Raw genomic sequence first — 21,800 nt, forward strand, 5'->3', positions numbered from 1 at the left:
TTCTTCTCCTCTAATCATTCTTTTAAAGTTAATTAAGTTGAACAACTCCCTAGCGGAACAATACTCTCTTACTAATACTACTTCGATAGACCGTGCACTTGCGGTTTGGCCTATCAAGTTTTTGGCGCCGTTGCCGTGGAGTTAACTAATTTAATTAACTTTTTCTTAGTGATTAAAATTCTCTTCCTCTTCTTTTCTTTTTCTTCTTTTACTCTTTTCTTTTCTTTTTGTTATCGTTAACTTCTAGGGTTCTCAATTTTTTATGCGAAAAACCGTAAATCGAGTGCTATTTATTCCCGAGATCGAAAGGTTTTTACATAGAAGAAAGAGAGACGCACGAAATAACACCGCCATGGCTGATCGCACTCTCAAAGAGTATGCAACGCCGTCTACGGCCGAGCCACAAGCCGTTATTGTGTACCCAACGATTGAGGATGAAAACTTTGAAATCAAGCCTGCCCTACGTAACTTGGTGCAGCAAAATCGATTTTCGGGATCCCCCACCGAGGATCCCAATCTTCACATCTCTCGTTTTCCTACGAATTAGTGGAACCCTAAATGAGAACCAAGAGGCCGTAAAACTTCATCTCTTTCCCTTTTCCTTAAGGGATAGAGCTAGCGCTTGGTTCCATTCCCTTGAAGTCGGTTCCATTACTTCATGGGATCAAATGAGGCAAGCATTCCTTGCCCGATTCTTTCCCCCTCTAAAATCGCTAAACTAAGGGACCAAATTACATGGTTCAATCAACAAGATGGGGAATCTCTCTATGATGCGTGGGAGCGGTTCAAAGAATTGCTTAGACTTTGTCCCTACCATGGTTTAGAAAAGTGGCTCATAGTCCACACCTTTTATAATGGCTTGTCTTAAGATAGACGTTTGGCAAGTGCACCAAATACTATCGAAGTAGTAAAAATATCGATCCCACAAGGAATTTGTTTTGATCTCAATAATTCAATTACGTTGTAATTTAGGATGTATAAAAGTTGTTTTGTTTTGCCACTAGGCGATAGGTTGGTTTGATTGCATAAAAATAATTGCCGAAAGTAAAATTGGTTTTTAAGAATAAGAGAGAGATGAGTTTAGGTCTTTCGAATCATCTATGTTTCCCCTAATTGTTATGTTGCACCTATTCTTATGAATGATTTTCTAATCCCACGATAGTTAACAAAATAGTCCTAATCAATCCCTTGAGTTAGGACCCTCTTCTCAAACTACGGCCCCTAATTCCTTAGGTGGTCTAATACTCTTTAAAGGTTTAAGCACGTTAACCTTATATCACTAACAAACGATTATCTATTCCTAGACTAACCATGTTTATTAGAACAATTCAATAGGTCTAAGTCGAAAGCTATGGTTAGTAGTCATTCGTTCTCACAAAATCATGTTTATATTTGATCGGGATATAAAAAGCATTAAGAACAATTGAATTGAATAAAAACTAGAATATCATTCACAATAAATAGAGTTTCACAACATAAGATATCAATTAGGGTTACAAAGAATCATCTCGTACCTAACCTCTAATGGATTTAGCTACTCATAATGGTGTTTACAAATAACATAATCATTAGAGGAATTAAAACATACACTAAGTGATGGAAGGATGAAGAAATCGTCCTCCTTAGGCGTCTTGCGGTCACAAAATCTCACTTTGCTCTCGGAATTCGTAACCCTTGTTTTTGGAATAGACTTCAGCATAAATAGGCACGAATATCTCCCAAATCGTGTCACGTTTTAAGTGAATCGTGACACGTTTTTACCTTGTAGAGCAAGAAACCGAATTAGGGCTTCACCAAATCGTGTAACGTTTTACCAATCGTGACACGTTTCTTGAATGTCGAATCATGCTTCGATGCTTCCCAAATCGTGTCACGTTTTTAGCAAATCGTGACACGTTTTCATACTTTGCATTTTCTTCGGTTTTTCTCGCTCTTTTTTGTATAAGTCTCCTTGTTAACTCCATTTGTGATCAAAAATACATAAGAAATTATGTAATGACAAGATGTCATCACAACACCAAACTTAAACCATTCCTTGTCCTCAAGGAATTTACTTGCAAAGCCGACAATCGACAAGAAATAACAATTACCCGATCAAGCGATAGTACCCCAAAAGTTCACACCTTACTAGCTAAAGATGAGCTAGCTTCGACTTGTACGCATCCGTCATACCCCAATTTTTGACCTAAGGCCCCACCGACACGCGTCGTTTAATCATGAATAGTCTCTAACATTTCGGTAAAAAAATTCGGCGAGAGAGGTATTTTAAAATACCTCGTTTTTAGTTCCGAGTCGGGCCGTCTTCTCTCTTTTTCTTTTTTTAGTCTTCATTTCCATCTTTTATTTTTTAATCAATTAATTTTAATTAGTCTATTTTTATTTTAATTAGTCATTCATTTCTTTTTTTAATTAATTACTCTTTTTTAAGATAAGTAAAAAATCCCAAAAATATGCATAGTTATCTCTTCGTTTACTTTTTTTACCTTTCATTTTATTTACTTATTTTCATTATTAAGTGTTTAAGTCAAAAAATAGGTCCAAGTTCATTTTTTTTTATTTTTGTTCAAATCCAAAATTTTGCCCAATAGTCTGTCATCCCAATCCTCATGCGCGTCTTATCCTTTCTCCATCCCAATCCAGATGCAAGTTGTAAATCCAGCAACAGACTTTGCTCTTCCTGCTCCTCGAAGCCACAAACTTTCTGCGGTTTTTAACAAACCCCAAGTCTGAAACCTTTCACTATAAATAAACCTGCAGAGACACAAGGTAAGGGGGCCAATTTAAAATCACAAAGAAACAACAATTCACAGCCACAACGTACACACCCAAAATCGTATACCAAACCAAAAAATCTCTCAAGCTCATCACATAACACCAATTCGAATCACAAAAACTATCATCCACAGTCACAACACAACAACGGTTCACAAACCGTCATCAACGAGCCTCACACACAAACCATTCAACCATCGAACCAAACCCATCACAATCTGCCTCGACATCGAAACCTGCACATCAAATCGTACCACCGCACAACCGCAATCACAAAACCGTTTTGGATCGTGAATCTACACATCTGAACATTGAAACAATACACCCTAGACCACTGTTGCAGCAGCCGAATCCGACGAACACCACAAAACCGATCCAGCAACACGAGGACGCGAGACCGGATTCAGACATCGAACTAAACGGCGAGGCAGACCAGCTCCAGTCACCAACAACTGCAACATCATCAACACCAACTCCCCAAAACCACCAACGAATTCAACACCATTCAAATCGGACGCAAGCACCACAACACAGGAACCATTCAAACACAAAGAGGTAATATTTCTACATTCTTGGATCTAAGATTTGGTTTTAAGCTTTTTAGTTTTTTAGAAATATAGCAGTGAGGAAAGAAAAGAAAGACGAAGTACAAGAGGAAGGAGTAGGGAGAATTTAAAATTGTAAAACAAAAACAAGAAAAAGAAGAAGGTTTAGGAGAGAGACGAGAGTAGATTATGGAAGAGGGAGTGTTCTATGTGTTTGTGTTTGAAGAGAGAGAGAGAAGCTAAGAGCAAATGAGAAAAAATGGGTTCACAACCCATATATGTTCCTCCCAACCGGGCGGTTCATTAAAACCGACCCGGCATCTACCCGAACCGGTCCTCTGACTAGTTCCTTTAAGCCCAATTCCAGCTTTTAATTACTACACCCCCTTGTTACTTCTGCACCCCCACCTGCATTCATTTTTTACTTTATTTTTATCATACATGCATTTTTATTTCTAATTACATTTTATTTTGCTGCATCTAATATCATTTTAGTTTGCATTTGGATATTTTATTTTATCGTTATGCATTTTTAAATTATTAGAATGTATAAAATAGGCCTTAATGTAATTTATTTTTCTATTGCACATAATTTAGAATGTAAATATAGGCTTAATGTAATTTGTTTATTTTCTTCGCAGACCTTAGAATGTATAATAGGCTTTTTTGTAATAGCTTAGGTGTGTGCGTGCGTGTGTGCATGTCTTTATCTCTCTTTCTAGTTTAGGTTAATGGTCTTTGTGGTGATCCAATGTCACTACAGAGTGCCCACGCGTTTTATTTTTCTCGCTCCGTTAGTTTAATTTCATTCCAACTATTTGAAAACATCAAAAACATGCAAATAACCAAAAATCACAAAAATATTTTCTTAAATAAACCTTGATCCTAGATCAAGTGACGTCTTTTTTATTTTCTTTCCTTAATCAAAGTTCAATCAATTTAATCATATTGCAAGTCATTTTTTTCTTTAATATAAAAAATACAAACAAATTCATTTTGCCATTTGGCTTTTCCATTTTAAAACCTTTTTTCAAACTAATAAAAAACACACAACCAATCAAACGTCGGTTTTTAACCCCGAACTACGAGGTTTTGATCCCTCGGGTACGTAGGCGAGAGGACACTCGTCCTTCCAAATCAATAAAATGTAGATAATTAGGTCTTCCCTTTTTTAATCATTTCAAATTCTTTTTTTCAAAAAATAAGCAAGTTATAGCACATTAATTAAATAAAATCAAGAGGTTCCCGTAGAGTACTACGGACATAAAGGGTGCTAACACCTTCCCTTTATGTAACTAACCCCCCGAACCCTAAATCTTTTCAAAATAGGGTGTTTGAACTTTTTTTCCCCTTTTTATAAAAAATTAAATGTTCGGTCGTGAAATAAATTAGTGAGTCAAAAGCTAATCAAATAGCCTTGATCTCCGAAAAATGACGCGACAGAAATGGCGACTTCACCGGGGACCCCCTAAGAGGGTTGAGCCTAACTTGGTCTTATTTAATTTTTGTGCTATAACTTGCTAAAAAATTAAAAGATGGAAATACGTGTATGTATATTCTCTCCTTTCGCTTTCTTCCTTCTTCTAACGTGAGTGGTGAGATAAGTCCTACACCGGACTTGAGAGAAATTTAAGATAGGACGGTGGTATAATCATAGTGCCTTGCCAAGAGTGAATTTTGGTTTGTGACACATGTGATAACCCCTCTCAACCGAGGGATCTTGGAAGTATACTATGTTGGCATGAGTATTCGTGTTTGGCATGTTATTTTCAAGTGACCGTCGAAAGTTGAGGACCTTTAGTTACCTTTAACCCCTCTTGGCCTTTTAGGACGTGGTGCGGTGGCTAATCATGAGTAATCTTGGTTTAGTTGACACGCGATACCACACTCGTACGAGACTTTCTTACGAACCTTATCGGAAGTGGTTGATAACTCGGGAACTTGGTAGAACCCGTGATACGGGTACATTTGAAAACCATAGTCCTTACGAATGGCGTTTTTACCCTTGACTCCATCATTATGGGCCTAACTTCACCATGTTTTCACCGTTTGTGTTAGCATAATCATGCATACATGCATTCATTCATAAAAAAAAAAAGAAAAAACTTTTTTCTCATTAAACATTGAAAGACTTAGATATGTTCTTGTAAACATCCGAGGGACACCAAGAAATACATTTTCAAAAGTTTTAACTAAACCTTAGCTTTTGTTAGGGGCTATTGTCCTTGACCTTGCTTTTGCTCTTAACGAAGCTGTTTGTAATATCCCAAATTATCAAATGAAGCAATGTTCCTTATGATGTTTACAATTACTTTGACGAGTCCTTCGATAAAAAAAATGTGTGTCTATTTTTGCATAAGCATCTTGCATCATGTTTGCATTTCATAGTCTTAATCGAGTCTCACAAATTTTCCTTATCCATGAAAGGGTCAACCCATCTCAAAAAAAAAAGTCATGGCGTCCTCATCCAACTCGCATGTACAACACTCGAGCAATCATAAAGAAAAGATGGATTTTCTCGAGCAAGAAAATCAATTGCTCCGGAGGAAATAGCGCCATGCGTACTAAGATGGACGAAATGACCGAATTGATGAAGACACCGACGGTTGCTCAAGTAGGAGCACCTCCTCCTCCTCCTCCTACCGGGACTCTAGCCGAAAGCTGTTTCTACGGGCCCCGAATGGACGTTTTGTGCCGATACTCGGAGTACTCTACACCGCAACGTTCCGCACCTTGGTTCCCGCCTCTTACCGCCGGCGAAATACTCGTCCCATTGCTTGTGAAGCTCGGATGCCTACTTTTCAACGTGCAACTCATGTTCCTCGGCAAGTTACGACAGTTCCTCCACTGCCGTGACCTACTCGGCGCCCGCCGTTCATATTGTCCCACAACAAGAGGAACCCATCTTCCATTCCGGGAGTGTGGGGGCCTATGATAGAGTGAATGACTTACGGCAAAAATATGATGAAATTCGGCGAGATATGAGAGCCCTTTATGGGAAGAAAGTGTTTGGGAAGACCGCTTATGATCTCTGTTTGGTGCCGAACGTCCGGATACCCCACAAGTTCAAGGTCCCGCATTTCGAGAAGTATAAAGGGAACTCATGTCCCGAGGAACATCTAACAATGTATGTGATAAAGATGTCCGCCTATGCCAAGGATGATCCGGTCCTTATCTATTTCTTTCAAGAGAGTTTGGCTAGTCTGCCTCAAAATGGTACATGAATCTTGACAAAACAAAGATCCGAACTTTCCATGATACGTGTGATGCTTTTGTGGAACAATACGATTACAATGTGGATATGGCCCCGTACCGAAGCGATCTTCGGGCTATGACTCGTGGAGACAAAGAAACATTCAAGGAATATGCTCGGCGGTGGAGAAATATCGCCCAAGTCACCACGTGTGGAAGGGAAGGAGATGACCAAACTTTTCTTAAAGACTCTTAATCGGTTCTATTACGTGAATATGGTCGGAAGTACGCCCAAGGACTTTCTTTGAGATGGTTGCCATAGGTGTACAATGGAAGAAGGAGTCCGAGAAGGACGACCGGTCAATGAAAGTGTCCCCGCTAGCGCTCAAAAGAGCAAGACCAGGGAGTGAATATGGTGAAAGGTCGGCTAGTCAATCCACATCACCGTACTCAAAAAACACCGCAAGATGATCCAATTCCTATAAAATATGAGGTTTTGCTTCCACGGTTGCTCGAAAGGAATCTAGTCCGTACCAAGGCGCCTCCTCCGTACCAACAAGATTGCCGGCATGGTATAGACCGACCTTCGTACCTTCCATCAAGGGGCACTGGCCATGATATTGAACATTGTAATGCAATGAAGAAGGCGATTCAAAATTTGATCCGAACCAACCGCCCGACCTTCTAAAACTTAACACAAGGAATGGTTAGCCGTAATTGGGTCGCCGTTGACGTTCCTTCCGCCGTTTTTGTTCGGATAATGTTTGTATGTTGCTTTTCGCTTTTCAAAAAACATCCTTTCGTCCCGCCCGAGACGAAAGTGAACTTGTGTAGGGCTTTTGCTTCACATATTTTCCATCATTAATAAAAAGGTCGTTTTGATCCCGACTTTCATCTTATCTTGTGCTTTTACGGAAAAATGGTAATACAAAAAACCAAAAAATTCTTTAGTCATTCTCAAATATCTCGCATAATCATAACTTATACTTGTCAAAATCAATAATCAAATCATGCATTAATAAACTGTTGAACACATTAACCATGTACTCTTTTCCAACTTTGAGTTCCCCGTGTCCGAAGCCGAAGAATACAAGAATGAAGAGACTCACGATAAGATCTCTCACATACCGGGGAATCTTAGCCGTCAAAGCCGCAAACAAAATATCAAGAAGATTGTCCAAGATGGCATTCATTGGAAAAGACCTCGGGGTGCTACCATTCGCTTTGCTCATTTATCGTACTTCAGTACACATTTCAACGAGGGCAAACCCCCTCCTTCCCAAATATACAACATGGAGGTCATGCCTCCCGCGGAGATCGAAGTCCCGTCAATAGGAGTTACGCCAAAATCCAAGCTTCGATCGAATTTAAACACATGACGACCTTGTGCAAACATATCAAAAGAGGTTTGAAACAAGCTTCTAACAAAAAGGTTCGTCCCCATGAATTTCAAGAAGGGAATTTTGTATTACTTTCCAACCGGACTCCGAGCAAGTGGAAGCCTAATTATGAAGGCCCATGTGCAATGACTCTTACAACTATGGATGGTGACAAACTCACACATCCTATGAATGTCGGTGCGGTCAAGAAATACTCCGTCAAAAAATACAAGCTCGGTAAGTCGCAAACCCGAAAGGGCGGCTTAGGCAAAAATGAGCGTCTCGGTGGACTAAAAACCCGAAAGGGCGGTCCGAGCAAAAATTAGAGACAAAAAAAAATGATGATTATCCACGATAGATTGAAAACCCGAAAAGGGCGATCTATGCAAAAGTTAAGGATCATGACAAGTAACCGCATCATCAAGACAATCCATTTGGGGCATCCAAACTATCAAAAGACCTCCGATTCGAAGCATCTCGGATCAAAGACTCGAAGCTGGGGCATTCAAAGTTTTTAGAGAGTATAACGGTTATTGTGTTCAATGTACCTCCCCATATATTTACCATTTTCCAAAAAAATTTCAAAGATCCGTGGAGCCATGCCATTGGCGAGTCCCACTCAATTCATCAAATTTGAGCTCGTGCCCAATTATTTGGAACTCTCATTTATTCTATTTGCAAAATTTCTTCTATTTTTGATGGCAATACTCGAAGCAAAATTTTTCAAAATACAAAACTTTTTACATCTTTTGAAAAGTGTGAACAACAAACGCACTCTCTTTGAACTTGTAAGTAGTCGAAGCGTACATCGGCATCCGCCTCGAGAACGGCTACATTCGGAAGAGAAACATGTCTAAACACAATGGAGGGGACCTCTGCTTCAAGCAAGATGCTTTCACGGTCAAAAAATATATACAAAAAATGATACAAAAAATCAATGCTCGCTAAGTCGAAAAACGAAAAGGTGGCTTAGGCAATAGAGAGCGTTCGGTGGACCGAAAACCCGAAAGGGCGGTCCATGCAAAAATTAGGGGCACAAAAGGAATATACTCCCGTGGATCGAAAACCCGAAAGGGCGGTCCAGCAAAAGTTAGGGATTTTTCAAAAAAAAAAACATAAAAAAAAACATATTTGTGAAGCATGCCGGGGTAAAGAGCACTCGCGTCGGTTTACAAATGACGGCTTCTTCCAAACTTTTGGTTAAACAATGGGCTTTCTCCCAAGATTCATCGATTGCTATTCATCGGTTGCTACCTTGTGCGGGTTTTACACCATCAACGGCTCGATTTGTTCACAATAGTATCATCTCCAAGGAAGTTTTCCGTGTTTGTACTTGCGATGTCGATGCCTCCCATCTTACCCGTCTTGTCTCGTTTCATCGAGTCGTCGTCATATACGGTTCATACAATCATACGAGTTACATTCATACATCCATACAATCATACATAAATACTTTCACATATTCACACATTCATACATTCATATATTCATACCTTAATACTTTCACCTATTCATACACAACATATGCATAATATCAATTCATACATGGTTGCATCGGTCACCCCGAGTTTTGTTTGGCCACACCCCTTCGGTTCGGTCCTTACTTATCATTGTGCCAAACGGCGAGTTCTACAAACGAGCGGTTGGCAATCATCTTATTATCATCGAGAGTGTCATCCCCGGTGTGTGCGGTCTAGAGATGTCACCCGTCGGTGTCAAGTGGCAAGTCCTAAACAACGGACGGCTTGAGTCTATCTTTATCTTCTTTCAAGTGGCAAGTCCTAAACAACGGGCGGCTTTCGAGTCTACTTTTATCTTGTTTCAAGTGGCAAGTCCTAAACAACGGACGACTTGAGTCTATCTTTATCTTATTTCAAGTGGCAAGTCCTAAACAACGAACAAATTTCGAGTCTATCTTTATCTTCTTTCAAGTGGCAAGTCCTAAACAACGGACGGCTTGAGTATACCTTTATCTTGTTTCAAGTGGCAAGTCCTAAACAACGGACGGCTTCGAGTCTACCTTTATCTTGTTTCAAGTGGCAAGTCCTAAACAAACGGACGACTTGAGTCTATCTTTATCTTGTTTCAAGTGGCAAGTCCTAAACAACGGACGGCTTGAGTCTATCTTGAGTCTACATTTTATCTTGTTTCAAGTGGCAAGTCCTAAACAACGGACTGAGTCTACCTTTATCTTGTTTCAAGTGGCAAGTCCTAAACAACGGACGGCTTGAGTCCATCTTTATCTTGTTTCAAGTGGCAAGTCCTAAACAACGGACGGCTTGAGTCTACATTTTATCTTGTTTCAAGTGGCAAGTCCTAAACAACGACGACTTGAGTCTACACTTTATCTTGTTTCAAGTGGCGAGTCCTAAACAACGGACAACTTGAGTATACCTTTATCTTGTTTCAAGTGGCAAGTCCTAAACAACGGACGGCTTGAGTTTACCTTTATCTTGTTTCCATTTGCCGATCTGAAACAACGACCGCTTGAGTTTACCTTTCGTCATGTTTCGGTTTGGAATCACATCTTATTTTCAAAAGTGTCATCCCGGCGTTAGGCATTCTAGAGATGTCGCTAAAAGTGTTGTCTTCATTAAGCTATCGTCTCAAACTAATACGGTAGTAGACAATCTTTTCCCCGGTAAAACTACATTCCCTAGCGAGTCGAATCCCATTCTTCAACGAATTTGGGTATCCCGTCGTTGTTTCTCGTCTCGCCAAGTCAACTTTGTTGTCCCGCATTCATACAAGCATTTCACGAGCATTCATAGCATCTTAGGTCCAAAATTGGTGTACTTTGTATTTAAGTCTCTTCGGTCCGATCGAATCAAAGATTCCATCTTCGAATCTCCGGACGAAGAAACTTAAATAGGCATCTGTCATACCCCAATTTTTGATCTAAGGCCCCACTCGACACGCGTCGTTTAATCCCGAATAGTCTCTAACATTTCGGTAAAAAATTCGGCGAGAGAGGTATTTTAAAATACCTCGTTTTTAGTTCCGAGTCGGGCCGTCTTCTCTCTTTTTCTTTTTTTAGTCTTCATTTCCATCTTTTATTTTTTAATCAATTAATTTTAATTAGTCTATTTTTATTTTAATTAGTCATTCATTTCTTTTTTTAATTAATTACTCTTTTTTAAGATAAGTAAAAAATCCCAAAAATATGCATAGTTATCTCTTCGTTTATTTTTTACCTTTCATTTTATTTACTTATTTTCATTATTAAGTGTTTAAGTCAAAAAATAGGTCCAAGTTCATTTTTTTTTATTTTTGTTCAAATCCAAAATTTTGCCCAATAGTCTGTCATCCCAATCCTCATGCGCGTCTTATCCTTTCTCCATCCCAATCCAGATGCAAGTTGTAAATCCAGCAACAGACTTTGCTCTTCCTGCTCCTCAAGCCACAAGCTTTCTGCGGTTTTTAACAAACCCCAAGTCTGAAACCTTTCACTATAAATAAACCTGCAGAGACACAAGGTAAGGGGGCCAATTTAAAATCACAAAGAAACAACAATTCACAGCCACAACGTACACGCCCAAAATCGTATACCAAACCAAATAATCTCTCAAGCTCATCACATAACACCAATTCGAATCACAAAAACTATCATCCACAGTCACAACACAACAACGGTTCACAAACCGTCATCAACGAGCCTCACACACAAACCATTCAACCATCGAACCAAACCCATCACAATCTGCCTCGACATCGAAACCTGCACATCAAATCGTACCACCGCACAACCGCAATCACAAAACCGTTTTGGATCGTGAATCTACACATCTGAACATTGAAACAATACACCCTAGACCACTGTTGCAGCAGCCGAATCCGACGAACACCACAAAACCGATCTAGCAACACGAGGACGCGAGACCGGCTTCAGACATCGAACTAAACGGCGAGGCAGACCAGCTCCAGTCACCAACAACTGCAACATCATCAACACCAACTCCCCAAAACCACCGACGAATTCAACACCATTCAAATCGGACGCAAGCACCACAACACAGGAACCATTCAAACACAAAGAGGTAATATTTCTACATTCTTGGATCTAAGATTTGGTTTTAAGCTTTTTAGTTTTTTAGAAATATAGCAGTGAGGAAATAAAAGAAAGACGAAGTACAAGAGGAAGGAGTAGGGAGAATTAAAAATTGTAAAACAAAAACAAGAAAAACAAGAAGGTTTAGGAGAGAGACGAGAGTAGATTAGGGAAGAGGGAGTGTTCTATGTGTTTGTGTTTGAAGAGAGAGAGAGAAGCTAAGAGCAAATGAGAAAAAATGGGTTCACAACCCATATATGTTCCTCCCAACCGGGCGGTTCATTAAAACCGACCCGGCATCTACCCGAACCGGTCCTCTGACTAGTTCCTTTAAGCCCAATTCCAGCTTTTAATTACTACACCCCCATGTTACTTCTGCACCCCCACCTGCATTCATTTTTTACTTTATTTTTATCATACATGCATTTTTATTTCTAATTACATTTTATTTTGCTGCATCTAATATCATTTTAGTTTGCATTTGGATATTTTATTTTATCGTTATGCATTTTTAAATTATTAGAATGTATAAAATAGGCCTTAATGTAATTTATTTTTCTATTGCACATAATTTAGAATGTAAATATAGGCTTAATGTAATTTGTTTATTTTCTTCGCAGACCTTAGAATGTATAATAGGCTTTTTTTGTAATAGCTTAGGTGTGTGCGTGCGTGTGTGCATGTCTTTATCTCTCTTTCTAGTTTAGGTTAATGGTCTTTGTGGTGATCCAATGTCACTACAGAGTGCCCACGCGTTTTATTTTTCTGCTCCATTAGTTTAATTTCATTCCAACTATTTGAAAACAACAAAAACATGCAAATAACCAAAAATCACAAAAATATTTTCTTAAATAAACCTTGATCCTAGATCAAGTGACGTCTTTTTTATTTTCTTTCCTTAATCAAAGTTCAATCAATTTAATCATATTGCAAGTCATTTTTTTCTTTAATATAAAAAATACAAACAAATTCATTTTGCCATTTCGCTTTTCCATTTTAAAACCTTTTTCAAACTAATAAAAAACACACAACCAATCAAACGTCGCTTTTTAACCCCGAACTACGAGGTTTTGATCCCTCACGGGTACGTAGGCGAGAGGACACTCGTCCTTCCAAATCAATAAAATGTAGATAATTAGGTCTTCCCTTTTTTAATCATTTCAAATTCTTTTTTTCAAAAAAATAAGCAAGTTATAGCACATTAATTAAATAAAATCAAGAGGTTCCCGTAGAGTACTACGGACATAAAGGGTGCTAACACCTTCCCTTTATGTAACTAACCCCGAACCCTAAATCTTTTCAAAATAGGGTGTTTGAACTTTTTTCCCCTTTTTATTAAAAATTAAATGTTCGGTCGTGAAATAAATTAGTGAGTCAAAAGCTAATCAAATAGCCTTGATCTCCGAAAATGACGCGACAAAGCATCCACCAATTCACAACTCCACGCAACAAATTGAAAAGGGTTCACACACGGTCGACATGCAATCTACATATTTCCATACGCTTGAAAAGTTTCTAAATGTCAATCAAAATCAATGTCAATGCACACTTTGAGGTCTTTAAGGGTTATAACGGGGCTTAGGTGAAGGTGGGATAATATTTGGATAAGTAGGCTACACAAAATTTAAGTTAGGCATTCCTACGGAAGTTAAGCACAAAATTCAATCCAACATTCATTCACCTTATAGAACAACAATTACAAAGGTACTAGAGAATATATATATAACGAGTTGGGACAATCGAGTTTGAAGTTACTCGGATTTTCAATGTTTTGTCCCTTTTTCATTCTATTTTCATTTTTTTTGATACGCCATTTTTTTGTGTGTATTTTTAATGATAAAGTTCATTCTTTGTTCTCTTATTCTCTAGTACCCCCACCCAAACTTAGTTGGTTGCAAATTCCAATAGCAACCCCAAACTTAATCTTTAGCAACATACTACAATGCCTAACTCGGTAAAAACAATAAGTGACAAGTCCTAAAAGTCTCTAAGCTTGTAATGTAGTTTGTCACCGAACAAAAAGTTCTAATCCTACCGGCTCAAAGTGGCTAAGAAAAGGATAAAATATAACAATTAAAATCATGGTAGGCTTCAAAAAGGCTCACAGACCAAGCACTTTTACCTCGGTGTGCTAATGACAAAGATCAATCGACATAGAGAAACAATGCAAGTTCTAGAAATGTAAAAGCATGGAACACTCTATATAAGTAAATTGGAAAAATAAAATTTGGCCATGAACCTTACATTGTTTAGATTTACGGGAGTTATGACTACCTATCTTTATCTGCCGTGCACTTCGCCTTTGAAACACAAGTCACCCCTCCTTTTGAACTTTTGTAATACCACTTGAACAAACATTTGTTACTAAACCGGAAAAAATCAACTAAACAGCAAATTCATCAATAATAAACAAGTGCGAAATAATTACAAAAATGGGGGGTACAACCGAGTTAAACTTAACCAAAGCGAATAAAATTGTTCAAACATGAAATTAAAAGTACATAACCAAAGTGCCGAAATAAAAACGAGAAAAAGAAAAAAATATGGGCCATCGGTAGGCCACTCAATCCTGCATCTTGTCCTCCGTAATCCAAGTGTTGGGGTCCTCCTCTCGCATAGGTATCCTCCCCAAAGTGCCGTTTAGACCGGGCGCCACTAGCGGCAAAGTCCGCCCGATCTCCCGCTCTCTATCCCGAGCTCGACCTCTCGGTGACATCAAAGTAATGGTCCATAGCCTCCTCGGACCCATCAAAACGTGCAAAAGAGCCCGTCATCTTCCTTCCGTTGAGGCGTACCGCCTCAATGAACTCTTGACCGAACCACGGACGGTTCCAATACTCCCGATCCGACACCTCATTCATCCAATTGACATGTTATGAGTCATAGATTAGTCTAATTTAATGCTTTATTTAATTTAGTTTTATTAAAGATTTAGTTTTATTTTATTGCATTTTATTTCCTTTTAGAATATTTTACTTTAAATTGCTTTTTATTATATTTTGGGAACGAATATATGGTGGAAGGTGTCTTGGAGAAAAAGAAAGAGGACTGGAGCAAATACGGTGCGAAAATACGAAGATACGGGACAAAAATATGTTCCCGCATAGTCGAAGCTTGGCACGGCCCGTGCCAACATGTGGCACGGCCGTGCCCGTCCCCGCAGTACACTTTTTCTCGCTTTTCTTCAAGCCCATGTTACCCCGTTGCGGCTTTACCGTTTTATCCTTTTAGTTGCTTAGTTTCTAAGTCGATTGTAAAGCTATAAATAGAGTAGCTCTCCACCATAAACATTCACCTTTTACTTTGCTTAGAATAATTCTATTTTCAACAAAAGTCTTTATTTCTTTACTTTCTTTCTTGCAATTTTACTTTACCTTGTTATTTTCTCTCTTCTTCCCCCATGTCTACGATGAACATGAGTGAGTAGACTTCTTCGTCTTAGGATTGTTGGGGAGTCTAAATGACATAATCCTAAACAAACCAAGCTTAAACCCTAATTTCTATGTAACCCTAAATTCTAATCTAGATTCACCGTCTTAACGTGGATTAACAATTATCAAACCGTGGAAGCGAAAGCGGAGGGTTTGATAATCGTTAATCCATCATCCCAAACATCAATTCATAAAGAGAGAGCGGAGTTTTGATGTTGGAACAAGTGAATCTAGACAATAATTGCAAAACAGTGAAATAGTCTTTGCAATTATTGAGACAAAGAGTAGTTTCAATCCTCTATGCATCTTCTAGTAATCAAGTCGGCGAAATAGGCTTGGTTACTAGAAGTAAACTCTCACCGGACTTTCATCCGAAAGGTGAGGGGCTAAGGGAAACCGGTCTTTAGAAATTAGTGTGTAAACCATGAAATTAGATGTTTAAGTCTTGTATAGTGAAGGGTTTGTTATTATGACAAACCAATAATCCTAAGGCTCTTTATTAATATTGTTATTTACCTTCAAAGCAATCAAACTCCTCTTTACTAAACTTTCTCTCCTCTAATCATTCTTTAAAAAGTTAATTAAGTTGAACAACTCCCTAGCGGAACGATACTCTTACTTACTACTATTACTTCGATAGGCCGTGCACTTGCGGTTTGGCCCTATCAAGTTTTTGGCGCCGTTGCGGGGAGTTAACTAATTTGATTAACTTTTTTTTAGTGATTAGAATTCTCTCTTCTTTCTCTTTTCTTTTTCGTTTTTATTTTTAACTTTTTATTTTTCTGTTATTGTTAACTTCTTGGGTTATCAATTTTTTATGCGAAAAACCGTAAATCGAGTTGTAATAATCAACGAGATCGAAAGGTATTTGCATAAACGAAAGAGAGGCGCACGAAATAACACCGCCATGGCCAATCGCACTCTCAAAGAGTATGCAACGCCATCTACGGCCGAGCCACAAGCCGTTATTGTGTACCCAACGGTTGAGGATGACAACTTCGAAATTAAGCCCGCCCTACTTAACTTGGTGCGGCAAAACCAATTCTCGGGATCCCCCACCGAGGATCCCAATCTCCACATCTCTGTTTTCCTACAAATTAGTGGAACCATGAAGGAGAACCAAGAGGCTGTAAGACTTCATCTCTTTCCCTTTTCCTTAAGGGATAGAGCTAGCGCTTGGTTCCATTCCCTCGAAGTCGGTTCCATTACTTCATGGGAACAGATGAGGCAAGAATTCCTTGCCCGATTCTTTCCACCATCTAAAACCGCTAAACTTAGAGACCAAATCACGCGGTTCAACCAAAAAGATGGGGAATCTCTCAACGATGTGTGGGAGTGTTTCAAAGAAATGCTAAGACTTTGTCCCCACCATGGCCTAGAGAAGTGGCTTATAGTCCACACTTTTTATAGTGGCTTGTCTTATACCACTAAGATGTCTGTTGATGCGGTTGCAGTGGAGCACTTATGAACAAGAACTACACGGAGGCGTATGCCCCGATGGAAGACATGGCTCAAAATCATTACAAATGGACCGACGAGAGAGCCATCACTAGTTCTTCATCCTCCAAAAAGGAGGCGGTATGTACGAAGTCTCTAACTATGACCACCTCGCTTCTAAAATTGATACACTAACCTGAAAAACTTGAAAAACTCAATGTTAGTGCTATCAATTCGCTTCTACTCCTTCTTATGAAATTTGTGGTATAACCGGTCATGCCGGTGTTGATTGCCAACTAGGTAGTGTTATTAACGGTGTTGAGCAAATGAATTATGCTCAATACAACCAAGGGATGAGACAAAATCAAAATTTTTATAAAAACCAAAATCCCTATGGACAAGTAGCACCACCCAAGTTATGCAAACAACCAAAGATTCACTCGTAAATCCAATTTGGAAATTTTATTGGAAAATTCTATTGCCAACCAAACCAAACAACTTCAAGAACTTAAAAACCAAACCGGATTTATGAATGATTCTCTTTCCAAGCTCAATACCAAGGTTGATTCTATTGCTACTCACTCTAAAATGCTTGAAACTCAAATCGCTCAAATAGCCCAACAAGTGGCTACCTCTTCCCAAACACCGGAGTATTTCCTGGTCAAACCAAAGCCAATCCCAAAGCCCAAGTTAATGTCATATCTTTTGGGGGTAGTAAGTTAGACGAAACTTTTGCTAAGGTTAAAAACATTGGGGAAGAAAATGTCAAGCCTTTAGGTGATAAAAATGTGATAGAAGAAGCAAAACCGCTTGAAGAAAACAAAACTCCATCCCCCTTAAATCTTGATAAGCTTAAACTAAAGGGTAAGTTTGAAAAATTTGTCAACATACTTAGGAAGATTTGCATTAAACTCCCCTTTGCTGAAGCTTTGTCTAGGATGCCTCTATATGCCAAGTTTTTAAAGGAAATTTTTTCAAAGAAAAGGCCTATAGAGCATAGTGAGACAATAGCCTTGGCCAAGGAAACTAGTGCAATCATTCAAGAAGCACCCCCTAAGCTTAGAGATCCAGGTAGCTTTGCCATACCATGTGAAATTGGGAATGAAACCATAAACAAAGCCTTATGTGACTTAGGAGCTAGTGTTAGTTTGCTGCCTTTGTCTCTTCTTAAAAGGATAGGGATAGGAGAGTTGAAACCTACCGAAATGGAATTAGAGCTAGCCGATCGTTCTACCATGAAACTTGTAGGATTTGTTGAGGACATACCGGTTAAGATAGAAGGGATATATATCCCAACTGATTTTGTAGTCGTTGACATTGCGGAGGACGAAGACGTCCCCATAATCCTAGGTAGACCTTTCCTAGCCCTTTGCGGGAGCTCTCATAGATGTCAAGAACGGTAGGATAGTCTTTCAAGTGAGTGATAAGATGGTAGGATTTGAGTTGGAAAATGTTATGAAGGGTCCCGCTCTCTACTCTTGTTGTATGCTTAATGATCATGTTGTGAAAGAACGTTTTATAGCATCATCTACACAATATGATATCTTTGATCCATTCTAAGGACTCTTTCTAACCGTCGAAGCTAATGACATTAAAAGAGCGCTTCGTGGGAGGTAACCCACGCATTTAATCGCTTTTGTTTTGTTTTTCTTTGTTTTAAGTTGTTTTGTAGGTAATTGTCCAAGTGTGATTCGAAAAAATCAAGTAATTGAAAAATTCGAAGCCCCCGGGACCGAGAGAGGTGGCACGGCCCGTGCTAGGCATGGCACGGCCGTGCCAAGTTTTTAAAGAAAAACATGAAGGTTGAAGTCGGAAAGATGGCACGGCCGTGCCAATAGGTGGCACGGCCGTGCCGCACCTCTTGGCATATATACATAAAATTTTCTTTCTTCTTCCTCATTCACAAACAACAACCCTCTCTCTACCTTCAAACTTCTCTCTAAACCTCCATAACTTCAAAACATCATATCTCCTTCAAAACTCAACCAATCAACTCAATTCTTTCACCAATCATTTCTAAACTTCATCCAAAACAAAAACCACCAATCAAAAACATCTTTCACCCACTCAAACACATAATTCACCAAACCCTTATCTCCATTAACCCCGACCCAAAAACCACAAAAACTTAGCCAATCTCCACATCTAAAACCATAAACCTCACTTAAACATCAACCCCAATCCAAAACCAACCCTTCCCACTAAAATTATCATCAAAACCCTAACCTTCACCAAGACCCCAAATTCAAACCAAGGTCAAAGGTCTAATGGCTTCAAGAAGGAGTGGCAAGGAACCGGAAACATCTTCGGAGGACCACCATCAAAGAAAAGGGCACCGGCAAAGAATCATGGCATCACCTTCAAGGATAACAACCAAAAAGAAAGGTACAAAATCCTTATCACTAAACCTTTGCATCCTTGTAGGTACCCTCATTCTCATACTATGAATACCTTAGGGATTAGGGACAATGCTTTTGAATTCTTGAATAGATTAGGATGGGGTGAGATGCTTAGTCCTATGAGGGGGTATGAAAATTTTACTTATGAGATTTTAAGTTCTATCAAATTCACGAAAGATAAGTTGAGTTTAGATGACCCCGATCGTAGAGCCTCCTTCCGGCTTTTGAATATTGATTACGAGATGTCCCTTGAAAACTTTTGCACTTTGAAATGGGCTTCGCGAATGCGGGGTTCATCCATGACATTTGGAATCAAGCTTTAAAACCGGAAGACTATAACCCCGCTGCCTTTTGGACACGCATCACCGGTCGAGACCAATATGTTTCACGATCCAACAAGGCTAGTAACATCCACAACCCGGTTCTTAGGTACCTTCGTAGAGTAATGGCTTGTACCATTTGGGGTAGAAAAGAAGTAGGAACATGTAGGACGGATGAAATCTTTATGCTTTGGGCTATGCTTACTAATAATCCCGTGAATACTTGTTTTTACATGCTTGACTACCTTGCTTCAATAGGAACTAAGCCTAATCTTGTAGCCGACATAGTAGTAGGGGGTGTTATCACATTCATTGCTAGGAAGTTTGGAGTGAGCGAGGAGGAATGGATAAATGAAATTCATGGCAACAATAGGCTTAACATAGAGACATTAATCTTTATGAAATTCATTACACATCATCCACCAATGCAATATGCCCTTAAACTCAATGTGCCTATTCTGTTTTTGCTTCCTAACCCATCTCGGACTAACACCGAGGTGGAGGAGAATTGGTTGTATGTTGATAATGAATAGGTACATGAGCAACATGACGAAGGAGAAGGTGCTAACTTGCACCCGAGGAGGAGCACCATGACCATGATGCCGGAGAGCTCAATGATGATGAAAGATGGGCATGGATGCGAACCGAGGTAGAGAGGATAAGCACCGAACAACAAAGGCAAGGTGTAGAACTTTTGGGGCTGAGAAATGATGTCCAAAGGGGCAACCGCTTGTCGGAAGAAAACAATGAAATGCTCCAAAGAATGATGCACCAATTCAATCTCCAAGGTCCTCCTTATGGACCTTAATAAAATGTGAGCTTTCCTCTTCCTCTCTTCCCTTCTATCTTCCCTTCTCTCCTCTCTCTCTCTACTACTCTTCTTCTACCCCTTCTTTCTTCTTCTTATACTTCTTCTTCTTCTCTTTTAATTTCTTTTTTCTTTTGAATCATTGAGGACAATGCTTCCCCTAAGTGTGGGGGCCTAATAAAGTGTCTAGAGTCGTAGTGTTCCCAAACTCCCTTGAACTTTATTCTTTTTGTTTTGTTTTTATAGTAAAAGGCATGACTAGTAACTTGTTTTTAATGTAAAAAATGGCATGAAAATTTTTGTTTTGTCTCTTCTTTAGGTTGTTTCTTGTACATGAAAGTAGTTTCTTGTGTTTCTTATGTTCTTGCTATACCCATGTCTTGTTTTATTGTGAAAATTCTCCAATGAGAAAAGCACCCGGTTGCAATCCTTGAGCAAATGTATGAATAGGTATTTTAAGGAACACGTTCTATCTTTAGTGTTAACTTAGAACCTTTAAAGTCTTAAGAGTAAAAGTCGTATAAGTTTGTGTGGGAAATTAATCAAATGTTCTTAATTGTTATATTCTTAAATTGTTAAAGTTAAAATGGGGCGGGAGAATGGCACCAACATGTGGGGGAAAGGACAATCCCTAACTTCCTAATTGTGGTGGTGACTCCCTAATTTGAACTTAAAGTGAAACAAATTCATCAATGCTAGGGGAAAGGAAAATTACATCCAAAAAGACTTCCTACGCGGAGATGAAACAAATAATAATTTTGCAGCACTGCTTAGGGTGATTTTGAATCTAGGGGGAAAGGACAATTACATCCGAGAAGACTTCCTACGAGGATAGATAGCCCCTAAGCATCTGCAGCCCCTTATGCTTAATTGTTAATCTAATCTAATTTTAACTTAAATTCCCATCACTCTTATATGAAATGAAGAAAGGACTTTTCTCGGTTACTTTAGCACTAAGGATAGAACCTATTCCTCATAATATCTGTCTTATACGGGAGAAAGAAAAGGGTTGGACTGCACACACACACTCACTTGAGACTTGATGTTGGGTAGAATAGGTTCATGAGAAGTATTTGAAATTGTAATTAGTGTACTTGAAGCAAAACCTTTCTTTTGAGACATGTGTTCTTAATATTGCCATGAATAAATCTTTTGTTGCTTCTATGTCTATTGCCTTTTGCTTGAGGACAAGCAAAGATTCAAGTGTGGGGGAGTTTGATGAGTCATAGATTAGTCTAATTTAATGCTTTATTTAATTTAGTTTTATTAAAGATTTAGTTTTATTTTATTGCATTTTATTTCCTTTTAGAATATTTTACTTTAAATTGCTTTTTATTATATTTTAGGAACGAATATATGGTGGAAGGTGTCTTGGAGCAAAAGAAAGAGGACCGGAGCAAATACGGTGCGAAAATACGAAGATACGGGACAAAAATATGTTCCCACATAGTCGAAGCTTGGCACGGCCC

At 38.9% G+C, this 21,800-nt stretch overlaps 1 long non-coding RNA gene and 2 other non-coding genes across 3 annotated transcripts; 1 reads left to right on the forward strand and 2 right to left on the reverse strand.

Annotated features, from left to right (window-relative positions):
• Positions 1-715: 715 nt before the first annotated feature.
• LOC146899406 (small nucleolar RNA R71) lies at positions 716-822 on the reverse strand. Its single transcript, XR_015024343.1, has one exon. It is a non-coding gene; the product is annotated as a small nucleolar RNA R71 (small nucleolar RNA).
• Positions 823-2,562: 1,740 nt separating this feature from the next.
• On the forward strand, positions 2,563-7,400 carry LOC146899407 (uncharacterized). Its single transcript, XR_015021526.1, has 2 exons — positions 2,563-3,327; positions 5,745-7,400. It is a non-coding gene; the product is annotated as an uncharacterized LOC146899407 (long non-coding RNA).
• A 9,237-nt stretch (positions 7,401-16,637) lies between these two features.
• Positions 16,638-16,744, reverse strand: LOC146899408 (small nucleolar RNA R71). The gene has a single exon (XR_015024342.1). It is a non-coding gene; the product is annotated as a small nucleolar RNA R71 (small nucleolar RNA).
• Between the last annotated feature and the right edge of the window lie 5,056 nt (positions 16,745-21,800).

Source organism: Medicago sativa, chromosome 8 (assembly GCF_051527215.1).
Source record: "Medicago sativa cultivar Bolivia chromosome 8, Bolivia_mono, whole genome shotgun sequence".
Lineage (NCBI taxonomy): Eukaryota > Viridiplantae > Streptophyta > Magnoliopsida > Fabales > Fabaceae > Medicago > Medicago sativa.